We start from the raw sequence: 16,221 nt of genomic DNA on the forward strand, positions 1-16,221 counted from the left end.
TCTTCGACATTGGTCTTAGCAACATCTTTTCAAACACCACATCTGACCGGGCAAGAGAAACAATAGAAAAAATAAACAAATGGGACTACATCAAACTACAAAGCTTCTGCACAGCAAAGGAAACCATCAACAAAACGAAAAGACAACCTAACAATTGGGAGAAGATATTTGCAAACCATACATCTGATAAGGGCTTAATCTCCAAAATATATAAAGAACTCATGCATCTCAACAACAAAAAAACTACCAACCCAATTAAAAATGGGCAAAAGACCTGAACAGACATTTCTCCAAAGAAGATATACAGATGGCCAACAGACACATGAAAAGATGTTCAAAATCATTAACTATCAGGGAAATGCAAATCAAAACTACAATGAGATATCACCTCACGCCCGTCAGAATGGCTATAATTAACAAGACAGGAAACAACATGTGTTGGAGAGGATGTGGAGAGAAGGGAACTCTCATACACTGCTGGTGGGAGTGCAAACTGGTGCAGCCACTATGGAAAAGAGTATGGAGATTCCTCAAAAAATCAACGATAGAACTACCATATGATCCAGCTATTCCACTGTTGGGTATTTATCCAAAGAACTTGAAAACACCAATTTGCAAAGGTACATGCACCCCTGTGTTCATTGCAGCCTTATTCACGATAGCCAAGACTTGGAAGCAACCTAAGTGCCCATCAAGGGACGAATGGATAAAGAAGCTGTGGTATATATACACAATGGAATACTACTCAGCCATAAGAAACGATGAAATCCAGCCATTTGTGACAACATGGATGGACATTGAGGGTATAATGCAAAGTGAAATAAGTCAGAGGGAGAAGGTCAAATACCGTATGATTTCCTTCATTAAGTAGTAGATAATAACAACAATAAACAAACACATAGGGACAGAGATTGGATTGGTGGTTACCAGAGGGGAAGGGGGGAGGGAGGAGGGTGAAAGGGATAATTTGGTACATGTGTGTGGTGATGGGTTGTAATTAGTATTTTGGTGGTGAACATGATGTAGTCCATGCAGAAATAGAAGTACAATGATGTACACCTGAAATTTTCACAATGTTATAAACCAATGTTACTGCAATAAACAAAAAATTAAAAAAAAAAAAAAAAGAGGAGCATTTGCATGGATGTTAGCTCAGGGCTGACCTTCCTCACACACACCCAAAAAAAGTCCTTATGCCTCTGACATCAGCCCGCTGAGCACTATATGTCAGAATTCATGCTGGATTTCAGTGTTTGATGATCTCTAACTTAAATCCCAACAATCACTCTATAAGTATATATTGTTAGCCCCACTTTACTGCTAAAGAAGCAGACAGACTTAGTGGGTGAGCCAGAATCCAAATTCAGGTCCAGGATTTGCTGGTACCAAAGTCTATGCTTTTGCCTTAAGTTCTACTATCCTTGGGTCATAATTATAATATTGATTGAAAGAATATATGAAAAGAAGAGCCAGGTTCTTATATCTAGGTGCTGATAGTCTGGAGGAGGGAATTCTGAAGAACTATACTTGAGGTTCCATTTCATTGTTTGCACAGAGTGTGCAAGTTGAGTTGTTGGCCAAGGTTATGTGTTTATCCACCATGCTTGCTAAGTTCACATACTATGTGTAATAATTGTTTATATGTCCTCCTAGATTTTCTGTATGAGGAGTCTGGCTCCTAGCCAAAAGCCTATATGTGATTTTTCAGGCCTGATCATAGGCAATTACAAAGGCTTTGGGGCAGGCTTCATGGAGAAAGCTGCCCTCCCCATACCAGATTTTATTCACAGCCAATGCATTACAGTCTCTAAGAGGAGTTGAAGTCAAGGACTGAGGCCTCCCTGCCTGGCCACGCCCTTATGCATATCTGCATTCCTAGCCCAGGCAACTCCATTTTGAGATCTCCTTATCAGGGAATCTTGAAGACACTTTCCTCTACTCTGACTCAGTACTCAGTACTTTTTCCACTCCTGCTGGTCCTTCCCCCTTGCCCTCCTCTCTGACCCCCAGGTCCATAAAACCACAGGAACATTTTGATCAGGGCTCCCTCAGCAGTGAGATGACCCCCACATCTGTGCTGATCCACCTGACTTTTCACTGGTGCACTCTTCCACAGGGGATAATGGAACAGGGGGAGTTGGTCCTTACTCTAATCTTAGCCTTTTGCTTACACTGTCACAGCAGGTGAGTAAAGGCTTAAGAACATAACATTTGATCAAGGCATATTATCTTTTTCTATATTTTTCTGGATTAAATTTACTAATACTTTACTTAGGATTTTTACATTTCTGTTCATGTGACGACCACCCTGCAATTCTTCTTTCTTGTAAAGTTGTTGTCAGGTTTTAGCATCATGGTTATGCAGCCCTCATCTTTTCTTTCCTCTTGAAAATTTTTTGAATAATCGTTATTATTTTTTCCCTAAATACTCTACAGAATTCACCAGGAAAGCTATCTGAATTTTTTACTGAGGTAAGATTTTAATTACAGAATCAAGTTAATACATGGAGAAATGTTCAAATTTCTATTTCGTCTTTTATAGGTTTTGAAAAGACTTTTTAATTAATTGGTTTATTTCATCTAAAATTCACTTTTATTGGCATAAATCTTTATATAAAAGCCTATTACAAGTTTTAGTTTCAATAGAAATCTGTAGTAAGTGTCCCTTTCTCATTCCTTATATAATTTGTGTTTTCTTTCACTCCCAGCTTTTTTTATTCTTGATCAGTTTTGTTCATGATTTATCAATTTTACTAATCTTTTCAGAGGACAAGGTTCTGGTTTTATTGATTGAGAAAATAAAAGGGATCAGATTGCCAAGTCAGATATACAAACATCAGAGATCTTCTCTAGCATCAAGCTTTACTAACAACTTAAGGAATACAAGGAATCATGAAACACAACAGAAGCTGGAGAAGTCCGGGCCCCCAGTGCTGCTCTCCACGCCTTTCTTGCTGCATTAGTGTGCTCTCTGGTTGATGCACAACACACGATTTCTGTAAGTAATGCATTCAGTCATCACTCACACAAAATGGAGCTATTTGGTCATGACATTTTATACTCTGATAATCATATAGCCTAGTGAGATTTTCCAGAAAGCCATTCACCATAAATCCACAGGTTGTGGGTTTGTTTACCATAAGTGACCCTAGACAGATGAGATACATCTGCTTCAAGCATTCCATAGATAAGGATTCTCCTGCTGGTAAATACCATAAGTGTGTTTTCTAAGAGGTCATTAGCATGTCCACAGGGCCTTTAACTGAGTCATCTGATTTTCTTTCCCAAGACATCCTGGGTAAAGAGAGAAAATGGATTGTGAACCTGCTTCTAACCCTTTCCTTCCCAGGCCATCCTCTGACCTAGATCAATATCTCCTTTCCACATATTCTCACGTATCTTTTTAAACTTATCTTATAGCACTTTCAACAATATATTATATAGAAGAATAAGTCTATTAATATCTCAGTGACCACCAGGACTTGGACCCATCCAACAGGAAATAAAAATTCTGTGAACAAATCATACTAATAGTGATCATATCCCTACAAGAACCTTTTGGTATTTTCTTATAGCTCGATTACTCTTTTCCTGCATTATCCAGTTATTTAAAATGTTTTTATGTATTAATGAGGGCATAATATTGTTTTAATTTATTAAGACCAAATTCATTGCTTTTTGGCTCAGTCCAATTCCATAGATATTATAACAATTGAAGGATTCAAATAAATGTTCCAAAATATTTTCTCAACAATGAACGTATAAATCCTTTCTTACACCATAAAGCTATGTCAGGAAGATTAGTGTCCCACATGGCCTTCAGCAAGTAAAGTTACAGTATCATTCTCTTTTCCTTCCCAACACAAACAAACTTTTTCTATGCACCACACATTCTCAGTGACTGGAGTGGTGACTGAAGGTCATTGTTTAATAAATTCTGGATTCCCTCTGGTTTGTGGGCATAACCATATCCCAGATATCACAGGACAGTTTTAGTTTTACACACTGGCTTCTGGGTGTCATTGTGTAACACAATCCATCTACCACCCCTCTTCAATAGGACCAACACAGTTTTTTTTCTTTATCTGTTCAATCTCAACCAGTTGAAGCACAGGGAACATAAAATTGACGGAAATATCTGTAGTATCAGGTCATTACAAAACAATAAAGACCACACTTTGAAATAACATCATGGCATAAATTCAACTTATCATAGTGTTCTTATAAACCTCCTCCTAGCCTGGCCTTCTTGCGCCCCTGGCCACTAGACTTCACAGACATCAGATTACATAATGATCTATGTAAAATAAATCACATAAATGTTTAAAATAGCCAATATATTTTCTTTCATAAATTGCAGGCCTTCTTTCACCAATTATGATAGGTATACTATTCCATTATAGTAATTATTCAGTTTGTCCACTCACTTATAGCTTCATTCTTCCAAGCCAATTTCCAGCCACAGTCCATCTCATACAACAGAAATCCCTCTAGTGTTCCTGTTTGGGAAAGCAAGGGATTTTCATCATGGTAAGCCTGTATGAACATTATTTTGATTGATTTAATACCCCCAAGATAAGCAACTAAAATCCTTGGAGAATATCTGGCAAGGTGGTACAGTGTTCATTAAACCACCAGATATTTTGATGCCATTGGACATCCATGGGCTTGTGCAATTTGGGGAGAAGGTTTCACCCAAAAATATTGCATGCCCCTGTGAGATTGTATATTGTATCCCAAATACTGCTGTATATGGTGTACCATAGTGTTTCCCATAAATGTCCTTTGCATCTCTCCAAAGGGGAAACACCAATAATACTGGGCCACTAAAGCATACCCAAGTTGATCTCCCTCAAGTCTATTTGGGTTTCATTTCCTCTTTCCTTTGTGGGAGATCAAGATTTGGCCACCCAGAAATATATCTCTTTACCTTGATTGTTTTCTCTGAGGGACATTTGACCTCCCCCACTAACTGCCTAAAGAATTTGACATGGTGGCTCCTTCCTGGAACAGATCTTCTATCATGATGGTTGTAATGATAATGTAAAATAGATGTTACAATGGGAGGGGCACCAAGCCCCTTTTATCAAAAAACTCTATCTCTCCCTGGCCACATTATCTATAGATGACCCTGAAAAGAATTGTCTTCCTGCCCTCTGAAGTCCCAGACCACTACCCACCCCCAACACGTTCCTTGCCTTTAGCTGTAATACTTAAGCAAGCAGCTTAGACAGAGGGACGAGTTGCTCATTTCTGAGCTTCTCCCATGTATACATGTTATTAAACTTGGTATTATTTTCTCCTGCTAACCTGTCTTGTTAATTATTTGGCCAGCCATAAGAACCTTAAGGGAAAGGGCAGAGGGAGATTCTCCCTCTTCCCCCGACACCTTAAATACATTCTTTTCATTCCACATTTGATGTATTTAAATGAGCAAACCAAGCTCTGACATACTTGAAAAGCAGCAGGAATCTACTTCCCATTATACCAGACAGCTTAGCAACATATCGTATTGATCAGTGGCCACACAGAAGGTCTATTATTTAGCATTCTAGCTCCTGAATCATGCATTGTTAGTATTTTCTCAGATCATCTGAAAAATAAACAGATGGTATCTATAGCCTATAGCCAGTCCTGGTGGTCTAGTGGTTAAGATTTGGCACCTTCACTGCTGTGGCTCAGGTTCATTTCCCAGTCAGGGAACCACACCACCCATCTGTCAGTTGTCACACTGTGGCAGCTGCGTGTTGCTGTGATACTGAAAGCTCTGCCACCAGGATTTCACATACCAGCAGGGTCACCCATGGGGGACAGTTTTCAGCGGAGCTTCCAGACTAAGGCAGAATAGGAAGAAGAACCTGGACACACACTTCTGAAAAAATTGGCCGTGAAACCCCTATTAATAGCAGCAGAGCGTTGTCTGATATAACACAGGAGGGCGAGAGGATGGCACAAAAAGACAAGATAGGGTTCCACTCTGCTGTACACAGGCTCTCTGGGAGACAGAATTGCCCTCTTGATCTAGAGTGGTCTCTTGAAAATAGCGTGATTTCATTCCTCTCTGGGATCATGATCCACTCATGAGTGCCTCCACTTCTTTCCGTTTATTATTACTTTAGACCCACAGTCTCTCCCTATGGTCATATTTTCCTGCTTAACCATACTGTTTTTCCACAGGGCTGACCTAACAGCAGCTTTGTTAACACTTATTTTTGGACACACCCTCAGGCAGATATCCTAAGTTCTGATAGGAAAAGAATCACAGGACTGTCCTTGTCATTTGCTAATGGGGTTGCATTTGCAGTTTTCCCTAAATTGGCTAGATGAGGTGGAGTCATGATCCATCCTAAGATATCTCAGGAATATGTATTTTCAAGTTTAATTGCAGAGATATTGTGTCTTGGTCATCAAGATCAGCTTCCTTCAGTCCACATTAATTTAGACACATACTTGTGCTCATTGGGTCAGGAAATACAAAAGAAAAATTTTGTGAAATGGTAAAGATATAAAATTGTGGAATTCCATCATCATTCACCTCTTCGTTTTATCCTCCTGATCTAAAAATACTTCCAGCGGAGTCACCAAATGCAAAGATTTCACAACTTTGGATATCTGAAAAGACTCAGAAGATTCCACAAGGCATACTCATATAAGGCTTTTACTTAAGGACAAATGATGATGTGAAACAAGAGAAAGAGAGTGCAGGCAAGCATTGAAGATCCAAGAGACATCCAAACGCAAGCTCCCGAGGGTCCTTGTTCAGACACACACAATCAAGCTTCACCTTCATTTGAACCACCAAGACCAGCATGAGGTAAAGCTTGGCTTAAGAAGAAAAGTTCCCAGTGGGGTATTTATGTCCTTCTGGTAAAGCCAGTCATGTCAGGTGAAAACCATCAGTGAAAAAAAGAAAAAAAAAAATGACCCTTTATGTCATTAGGAGAGTTTTGGAAGTTAAAAAATACACTAAAAATTCCACAGCGCTTTGCTGGCCAAGGGTCAAAGCCAGGCATAACCAGAGATAAAGACAGAGTTTTCCCATTCAGCTGTAAACTCTTTCCTACAAAGTCCACCCTCTGACTCTTAGTCAAGCCTTTAAATTTAAATCACTCATAATCATTTCTTCTCCGGCATGTTTTGTACCATTTATAGAACAGAAAAAAACAAATAGCTGACTACTTGTGTCATCAAATAAAGCATGGATATTGTTTAAAGAAGAATTTCAGATAACCAAATACTCCACCACAAACTTGTTCATAGTTATGCACAAGTTTGATAACTTTTTTATCTCCTCCCACCACTGAAATTTGAATTTCCTGAAAAGTATCAATATTTTGATTTAATGTAAAAATTTATTGACTGTTAACTAGCTTCAGTTCCTCCTCTAACCATTCAACTTTCACTGGATGAACATCGTGGAGAGATTTTATTTTTAATAAAATCAACTTCCTGGGGCCGGCCCTGTGGCGCAAGCATTTAAGTGTGCGCGTTCCACTGCGGTGGCCTGGTGTTCGCCAGTTCGGATCCCGGGCGTGCACCGATGCACCACTTGTTGAGCCATGCTGTGGCGGTGTCCCATATAAAGTGGAGGAAGATGGGCACAGATGTTAGCCCAGGGCCAGTCTTCCTCAGCAAATAAAAAAAAGAAAAGAAAAGAAAAAAAGAGGGGATTGGCAGATGTTAGCTCAGGGCTGATCCTCCTCACCAAAAAAAAAAAAAATATATCAACTTCCTAATATATTTGATCATCAGTATAAATATTATCATAGATTTTGTTGAAATCAAATTAATCCTAGCAGTTATACCAGTACAAAACCAAATAACAGTTACATTATTATTCACTTATTGGCTCCCTTTTTAGCAGCAATTACTTCTTCTTATTATTTGCGTTAATTTTCACCCACAGCCTTCATTTGATATAACCCAGGGTTCCCCTTTTCTGTCCATTTGGCAGACTGTATTGCCAATCCATTGGCTACTGCCCAAGAATCAGTAAAATGCATACCATATTACTATAGTTATAATCCAGTTCTGGTGCTACAAGGAGCACTACTCTTAAGTCCACCCATTGAGTGGATTCATACTTTCCTCTTCAATTAACTGGTCTCTCTGCTGCTGCTGTCCAGGGTGAGTGAGGGCTCTCCACTCCTGGGCCACCACCCGTAACCATGCTGCTTGTTGGCTTCCTCCAGAAACTGCTCATGGGGAGGGACTCAAAGGCAGAGCAGCCGCTGTTCAGGCGTGCAGTGGGTTCCCCTTTTTGTATGTTCTTGGATTTTTGTTTCTATTTAATAAAATAACTCTTATGTTCATTTCCTTACCTACTAGATAACCCAAGACAAATGAGTATTTCAGATCTCAAAATAATGTTATGTCCTTGAGTAATAAAAGTAGTTTCAAATACTTAATGAGGAAATCATACGGTGTTTGACCTTCTCCCTATGACTTATTTCCTCATTAGTAGTAGATAATAATAACAACAAACAAACACATAGGGACAGAGATTGGATTGGTGGTTACCAGAGGGGAAGGGGGGAGGGAGGAGGGCGAAAGGGATAATTCAGCACATGTGTGTGGTGATGGGTTGTAATTAGTATTTGGGTGGTGAACATGATGTAATCTATGCAGAAATAGAAGTATAATGATGTACACCTGAAATTTATACAATGTTATAAACCAATGTTACTGCAATAAACAAAAAATTTTTTTAAAAAAGTAGTTTCAAATAAAGTCCAATAACAACCTAGCAATCACCTTTCAAACAGTGCGTCCTTTTTAGCTGTTTCAGGTGACTTCCCAGTCCAAAGGCCCACTGATCCATGACTAAGTGGCAATTCCAGCATCCCTTGCTGAAGGCATTATTCAGAAAAGAGAAATTTTTCCTCATGACTCTCTTTTTAAGATCAGAGAGGCATCACTTGGAAGAAATCCCACAGTTTTTCTCTTGTTTCACTGGCCAGAATTGTGTCACATGCTTATCCTTAAATTAATCACCAGAAGGAGAAGAGCATTACTGTAATTGTTTTAGACTAATCTAGATTCACACCTATGGCCTGGAGGTGGACCACACTTTCCCCCAAACACATGGACACCTGACACCAGAACAAATGGAGTTTTGTTAGAAAGAAAGAAGATGGGAAATAGCTACTCCGTGGGTAACTGACAGTGTCTGTCACATCTAATATGCCTCTATTGATTACTCTCTCCACCTCTCTTTCTTACCTCCCTTATCTCTCACCTAGCTTTTCCCGTTGGCACTTAAACATGATCAAGTTTCTCCTATCTTGAAAAATATTTACCTTCAATCCCCCATCCCACTTTAGTGACTAATTTGATTCTTATAACAATGCTTTGAGGTAATATTATTATCTCTGCTTTGCAGAAGAGGAAACTGAGGCACAGACAATTTGAGTAACTTACCCAAGATCACACAGTTTAGCTAGGATTCAATAAATGATAGTCAATAGTATTACAGTAGTGGAGAATGCAAATATTTCTTTCAATTGATTTCAGAAAATATTTTCTAAGTATTTTCTATGTATAATGCAGTAGCTGGATGATTGTACATGCTATCTTTTGGTGTTCCTCCCAATAATTCCAATGTGTTTAAGGCTGTTTTACAGGCTCTGGAAACTTAAATGGCATGCATGGAATCTTACAGTAAGCAGAACTGGGAATTACACCCAGGTTTATGCATTATTTCTCTACGATTCTATGTAGAGAATGTTCCATTCATGTAGAGGATATCCCTAGGCCTAAGTCTGAACTTCCTTTCAGTCTTCCCTTCTACTTCTCAGGCATCAGGAAATTTCTATAATCAAAACTCCCAAGACAGTGCTTAGGCAGATCTCCCAGACGGGGGCCAAAGATAGGAAAGGAATATAAGAGATATTCTCTTTTCTCTATGGTACTCCTATATGGAGTATCATACAGGTACTGCACATGGGATTCATCTGAAGAATGTGTCCTGCTTGCCACTGGTGGTAGAACCAAAGCCTCCGAATAACACACAGCTGTAAGAATCAGCATCTCCCCTCCCACCACTCCCAGTGCATGAGACACATCATGGAATCAGTGTCTAATGCACTACAATAATGTAATGGATAGCCCAGGCTTAGAAATCAGACCAGCCTGTATTGAAATCCAAGCACTACCAAATATTAGCTTTTTTGGTTTTGACCAAATGGTGCTCACAGTGAGATCAATTTTCTTAGATGTAAAATAGAATTATTAATACCTCCCTCTTAGGGATTATATGAGAATTAGATGAAATACCACACTTAACAGAGTGACATAAATACAGAGTGCTCATTAGTTTTTAGTTCTCACTGTATCCACTTTTCCTTTATCTCCTGCAAACTTTTCAAGGACTCTCAACTTCCCTGTCAGATGTTTTTAGTGAAGAGAATGTCAAACACTCATAGAAAGATTTCAGAATTACAATAATTTATGAGTTAGAATTCAATACTTTAAGACTTGGCCTTTCTTCTCTCGTAATTTCTCTATTTGCCCAGATTCTACCAACCATAAGAGTAGAGAAAATAAGCTATATCTATGAGTTGAGATAATTCTTGCCAGAAACCCACATTGTCAAACCATGATCTTTGATGTTCTATACAGAAAATGACAACAGACAACAGTGAGCTTGTACTTTATGTCAGGCACCATGCTAAGCACTTTACATGCATTATCTCATGGAACCCCCACAACAGTCCTGTGATAGGCACCATTATCACCCCTCCTTTTTTTTTTTGAGGAAGATTGACCCTGAGCTAACATCTGCCAATACTCCTCTTTTTTTGCTGAAGAAGACTGACCCTGGGCTAACATCCATGCCCATCTTCCTCTACTTTATATGGGACACCGCCACAGCATGGCTTGACAAGCGGTGTGTCAGTGCGCGCCCGGGATCCGAACCGGCGAACCCTGGGCAGCTGCAGCGAAGCATGCATGCTTAACCACTTGTGCCATGGGGCCGGCCCCTATCACCCCCTTTTTACATATGTGGGAACTCAGGTATAAAGAGCCTGAGGAACTTGCCCATGATCACACAGGTAGCAAATAGAAACCAGTAGCAAAACTCTTACTCTTAAGCATGATTCAGATTTTTATTATTAAAGAGCAGTTTCTCTAATCTACGTGTGTCTACAAAAGAATAGCAGTTTTGCACTAACAGACATTTTCCTATGTTATCTTGCTCAATCTTCCCTATAACTCTGTAAGACAAGTATCATTAGGGCTGTGTTATAGACTCTGACTGGCTCATGCACCCATATTCCCATGACTAGAACATTCTGTGCCTTGGGTCCTAGACTCTAAGATCACTTCCTAAGTACAATCACAGAGAGGTTGCAAACCCAGCTCAGTCAGCCCTCCCAGGTCCACTTAGTCACAGATGCTATGGCCATAGGGGAGAAAGGATAAACTGGTTTGGCTGCCATCTTGGTTGAAGCTGCTAATTCTCATCCTCTAGGATTTGAGAGATCAGAGTCTCCTTAACTCCTTGCATTTGATTAATATCCATTTACATATTTCCCTGAAACCACAAGTGAAAATATTATATCCAGAACGGGGAAGACCACATAAGCTTAACGAGCCATGGATCACAGAAGCTGTTTGATTCTGAGGTTTCAACCCATTTGGATCCAGACTCTCAAGGACCAAAGGAGATATCTATGGGCTGAGCACAGGCTCATTAAGAAAAGGCTTAAAAGAACTAGCATCAGGGACTTGTTACTCCAAGGCAACTTTCACTTGTTGCTGATTTTATGGTGCCCGCAATCCTTATTTTTTCTGCTTTAACACGGTTTGTCATTTTCAGGGCTTTAAATCAGGTTAGATCTCAAATCAAGTGGTTTTTAAATATACTTCATATGGCCACCAAGAAAAATTGTCAAATGTGTAGTAAGGTGACTTAGAGAGAGATGTCCTCCAATGGTTAGGTTTTTTCCCCATCTATTTCTTTTGAAGCCTAATGCTTTGGAAGCTGTCTGACTAGAGAAATTCATTATCTAAGCTGGGAGGCTTGTGCCTCAAACTCATAGGATGGTGTGACCCTATAAAGCGAAAACAAAGCCAGCCCATGGACTCAGCATTGTTTAGGAATTCTCTCTTGGTAATCATTTGCAAATCACTAAGTCAGGAAAAGAAATATTATACTTAAGATAAAAATAGATGAACCTGCAAAGTAACATTACTGCTGGGTCAGTGATTGCTACCTCCACGCAAAGTGTGCTCTACAAGTAAGGTGTCTTTTTGTAAAAAGAACCTGTTCCTTCTTTCCCAAATGCATTCTGAGAGGTAGGTACTATCTGCGATTTCTTTATTAGTATTTTTTTCTCAAGGTGATACTAGAATCTTCGATTTACAGGTGAGTTATATTTAAACATGCGTTTCTACCGTCACAGATTTTTATGAATAATGACCAGCATATTTAATCTTCTATGAAAAACAGTCATTCAGCATATTATGAACCCAGCCCCGAGATAAGAAGATAAAATTTATTTTCTTAAATTATTTTACCTATTATAAAGGTAATATATTCTCTTTGTAGGAAACTTGGATCAGAAAATTTTCAAAAGAAGAATACAAAAGTAGCCCTCAACTTGTAATTCAAATAAGCACTGTTAGTCTTTAGTGCACTTTCTTCAGATACTTTTCTATGTATATACGTCATTTTTGACAATTTAGATCATAACATATAAGCTGATTTACATCTTGTGTTTTCCGCTCAATGTTATATTGGAAGAATCTTTGCACGCCACTAATTCTTCTTGCAAATAACTTCAATGTCTACCTGATATTTCATAACTATAATTCACTTAGCTGTTTTTCTTTATGTAGACATTTGGATTGTTTTCACCTTTTCATTATCGTAAAAAATGTGAAATACGAACTGTATGCATAAATTTTGTCCATATTTTTTGTCTAGACTAGATTCCCAAGCATAAGGAGTATTGGACCAATGGACATGACCAGTTATAAAGCTCCTGTTATATAGAGTCAAACTTCTTTCCAGAATATTTTATACCAAAACACACTCACCAGCACTGGGTAATAAAACTAGTCATAAAACTTTGCCAATTTGCCAGTTAAAAATATTTCACTGTTTTTAAATTGTAATTCTTTGATGACTTGTGAAATAGAGGATTTTTTAGATGACTAATGTTTTTTCTGAGAATTATCTTTTTATCAAATTTGTCCTTTTTTTATAGTGGTGTAAGTAGACCTTGTTTTGTAAAAACTATTTCTATAATAATGGGTATCTGTTATACTTGCTGCGAGTATGTTTCCAGTGTGTTCCATACCTTTATGTAATTGAATCCTTGGTTTTGTCCTGTATTTTACACCATTGAATTTTGCTTAAAATGTTTTTCCCCATTCAGAGCTTAGATCTATGTTTTTTTGTTTGTTTTTTTTTTGTTTTTTTTTGAACAGATCAATGTTTTACTTGAAGGCTTTAGTACACACTATTCTTTTTTTTTCTTTTTCTCTCTCTTTTTCTTTTTTTTTTGGTAATGGGTTGACAAGAAGACTTACTTTATTTTGAAGAACACGTATCCAGTTATTGAAAAATCTTTTATGAACTGCATGTAACATTCTTTTAATATTCTTTAAAAATAATGTCTTTTTGCAATTTGTACTTGCTCCTTATTGAGCTTATTGCATTTGCATTTTTAAAATATTAAAAAAACTTTTGAATTTATTTATCAAGTCTAATATTTTTCTATTGCCTGATGTATTGATTTCTGCATTCTACCTTTTTTCTCAATATCATTGGTTGTTATTCTAACCTCTTGACTTGAGTACTAGTTCATTTATTTTCTCTCTTCATTTAGGTTCTTTCTTAATATTTTAACAATCAAATATTTCAAGGTAAGAATAATGATGTGTAGATTTTTTTTTCATTTTTATTCTTGTATCAAGAATTTGGAATGTGTGGAAAGTTATGCATTTTACCATTAGAATAAAACTTTGGCCTATATAATAATGATATTCTTCAATTACTCTCTTTCATTTGTTGTTTTTCCTGTTTTGCATGTGAGCAAGTTTCAGTGCAGTAAGACTAGGGTCCCATCAGTGGCTACTCATCAGTGAAAAGAGAGTAAAAAAATAGCCTAGCTGACTAAAGAACAGTGTTTAGTTCCAGTGTCAACAAATTATGGTGCTTTTGTTTCCTCACCTTAAAACTATATATTTTCTACATAGATCCACAGAACTTTTCATAGTCTTCCCTAAATTGAGTTTTGATTTGCAAAATGCCCCTGACACCTAAACATGACAGAAGTTCTCCAGAGAGTGAATTCTAAAGTTTCAAATAAATCTGGGGAATTGCCTTGCCTCAAGCTGTCTGTGTTATCCTCTTCAGGATATCCTTTTACCTTCTTGTGTGATGGTATTCTTAGACAATTATGTTTGAAGGTAGTGTAAGCTCACAATCTACTTGCCAGGCATATCTTACTGGATCCTCAAACACTCACTCAGTTCAGTTTTTCTGAAATGTGACTAGTTCCAAATTGAATTTACCTAATTGAATTTACCTAATGTTTTATATCCACCCTGAAACATGTTAAAAATAACAGGAATAACAAACTCTGCAGCTTAGCCCCGTCAGCACAAGTGACTGGAGGAGAGACACAGGGAGGTAGAGTCTCCTGAATTCAAGCCTCTGCTCCTCCTTACAGTCCTCTTTTTATTCCTATTTTTCTATGGTGGATAATATTATGGCAATTGATGGGACAATATCCATCCATGTACAATTACAAGAAAGTGCCTGGCATGTCAACAACCATAAAACTGTGCTGTGTATATGAATGAGTGTGTGTGTGTGTGTGTGTGTGTGTGTGAGAGAGAGAGAGAGAGAGAGACAGAGAGGGAGAGAGAGAAGAGGGCGATGTGTTCATTATGTGACTAATAATATGGCCCAACGTTAAATCTTAGTTTTATCTGCTTGGGGTTTCCATTCATCTTATAGAACATAATCCTGACAGAAATTATTTGCTTGATCAAAATTTAGCTGCCACAATTGCAATTCCTGAGCTACTCAAGGATAAATCAATTATCCAAATGCCACACAGGATTCGTGGAGCGAATGAACAACGTGACTGAATTCATCCTGCTCGGCCTGACACAGAACCCGGATGCACAGAAACTCCTGTTCGCTGTGTTTACAGTCATCTACTTTCTCACCGCGGCAGGTAACCTACTCATTGTCGCGACAATCACCACCAGCCGAGCCCTGGGTTCCCCCATGTACTTTTTTCTGTCTTTCTTGTCCTTCATAGATGGCTGCTGCTCTTCTACCATTGTTACCAAAATGATATGTGACTGACTTGCAGAAAAGAAAACTATCTCCTTCAGTGGGTGCATGACTCAGCTCTTTGCAGGGCATTTTTTTGAGGGAGTTGAGATCATCCTGCTCATGGTGATGGCCTATGACCGCTATGTGGCCATCTGCAAGCCCCTGCACTACTTGACCACAATGAACAGGAGAATGTGTGCCCTCCTGGTGGCTATAGCCTGGGCTGGGGGATTTCTTCACGCTCTGATTCAAATTCTTTTTGTAGTCTGGTTGCCATTCTCTGGCCCCAATGTCATTGACCATTTCTTCTGTGACCTCTTGCCTCTGCTAAAACTTTCCTGCACCAACACTCACATCTTTGGACTTTTTGTGGCCACCAACAGTGGGCTGATGTGTATGCTCATTTTTTCTATTCTTATCACCTCCTATGTCCTCATCCTTTGCTCCCTAAGAAGTCACAGCACTGAAGGATAGTGGAAGGCTCTCTCCACCTGTGCCTCCCATGTTACTGTTGTCGTCCCATTCTTTGTACCCTGTATATTTGTGTACCTTCGACCCATGATCACCGTCCCCACTGAGAAAGCGGTGGCTGTGTTTTATACTATGGTACCACCCATGTTAAACCCTTTAATCTACACTCTCAGAAACTCAAAGGTGAAAAATGCCATAAGGAAGCTCTAGAGCCAAAGATTAATCTTGGGTAACAATTCATGTGACTAGAGAAGATAAAGACACAACCTGTTCATATTTTAAGAACAAGTGTGACTGATAGAAGGACAGTGGTCTTGAAGTCAAAATATGTACTTTAAGTATATTTTGCTCCCCTTTTTTCTGGAATCTTTAATGGTTCGTCTTTCATAAAATATCAGTATTTGATTAAATGATGACTAAAGCCTCCTCCAATTAGAAACTTCTTTGCA

General features: G+C 38.5%; 1 pseudogene; it reads left to right on the plus strand.

Moving 5' to 3' along the window:
• Nucleotides 1-15,085: 15,085 nt before the first annotated feature.
• On the plus strand, nt 15,086-16,021 carry LOC101388777 (olfactory receptor 4C5-like; annotated as a pseudogene).
• The last annotated feature ends 200 nt before the right edge of the window (nt 16,022-16,221 follow it).

Source organism: Ceratotherium simum, chromosome 34 (genome assembly GCF_057802395.1).
Source record: "Ceratotherium simum simum isolate JZ-2026a chromosome 34, ASM5780239v1, whole genome shotgun sequence".
In the NCBI taxonomy this organism is placed as follows: domain Eukaryota; kingdom Metazoa; phylum Chordata; class Mammalia; order Perissodactyla; family Rhinocerotidae; genus Ceratotherium; species Ceratotherium simum.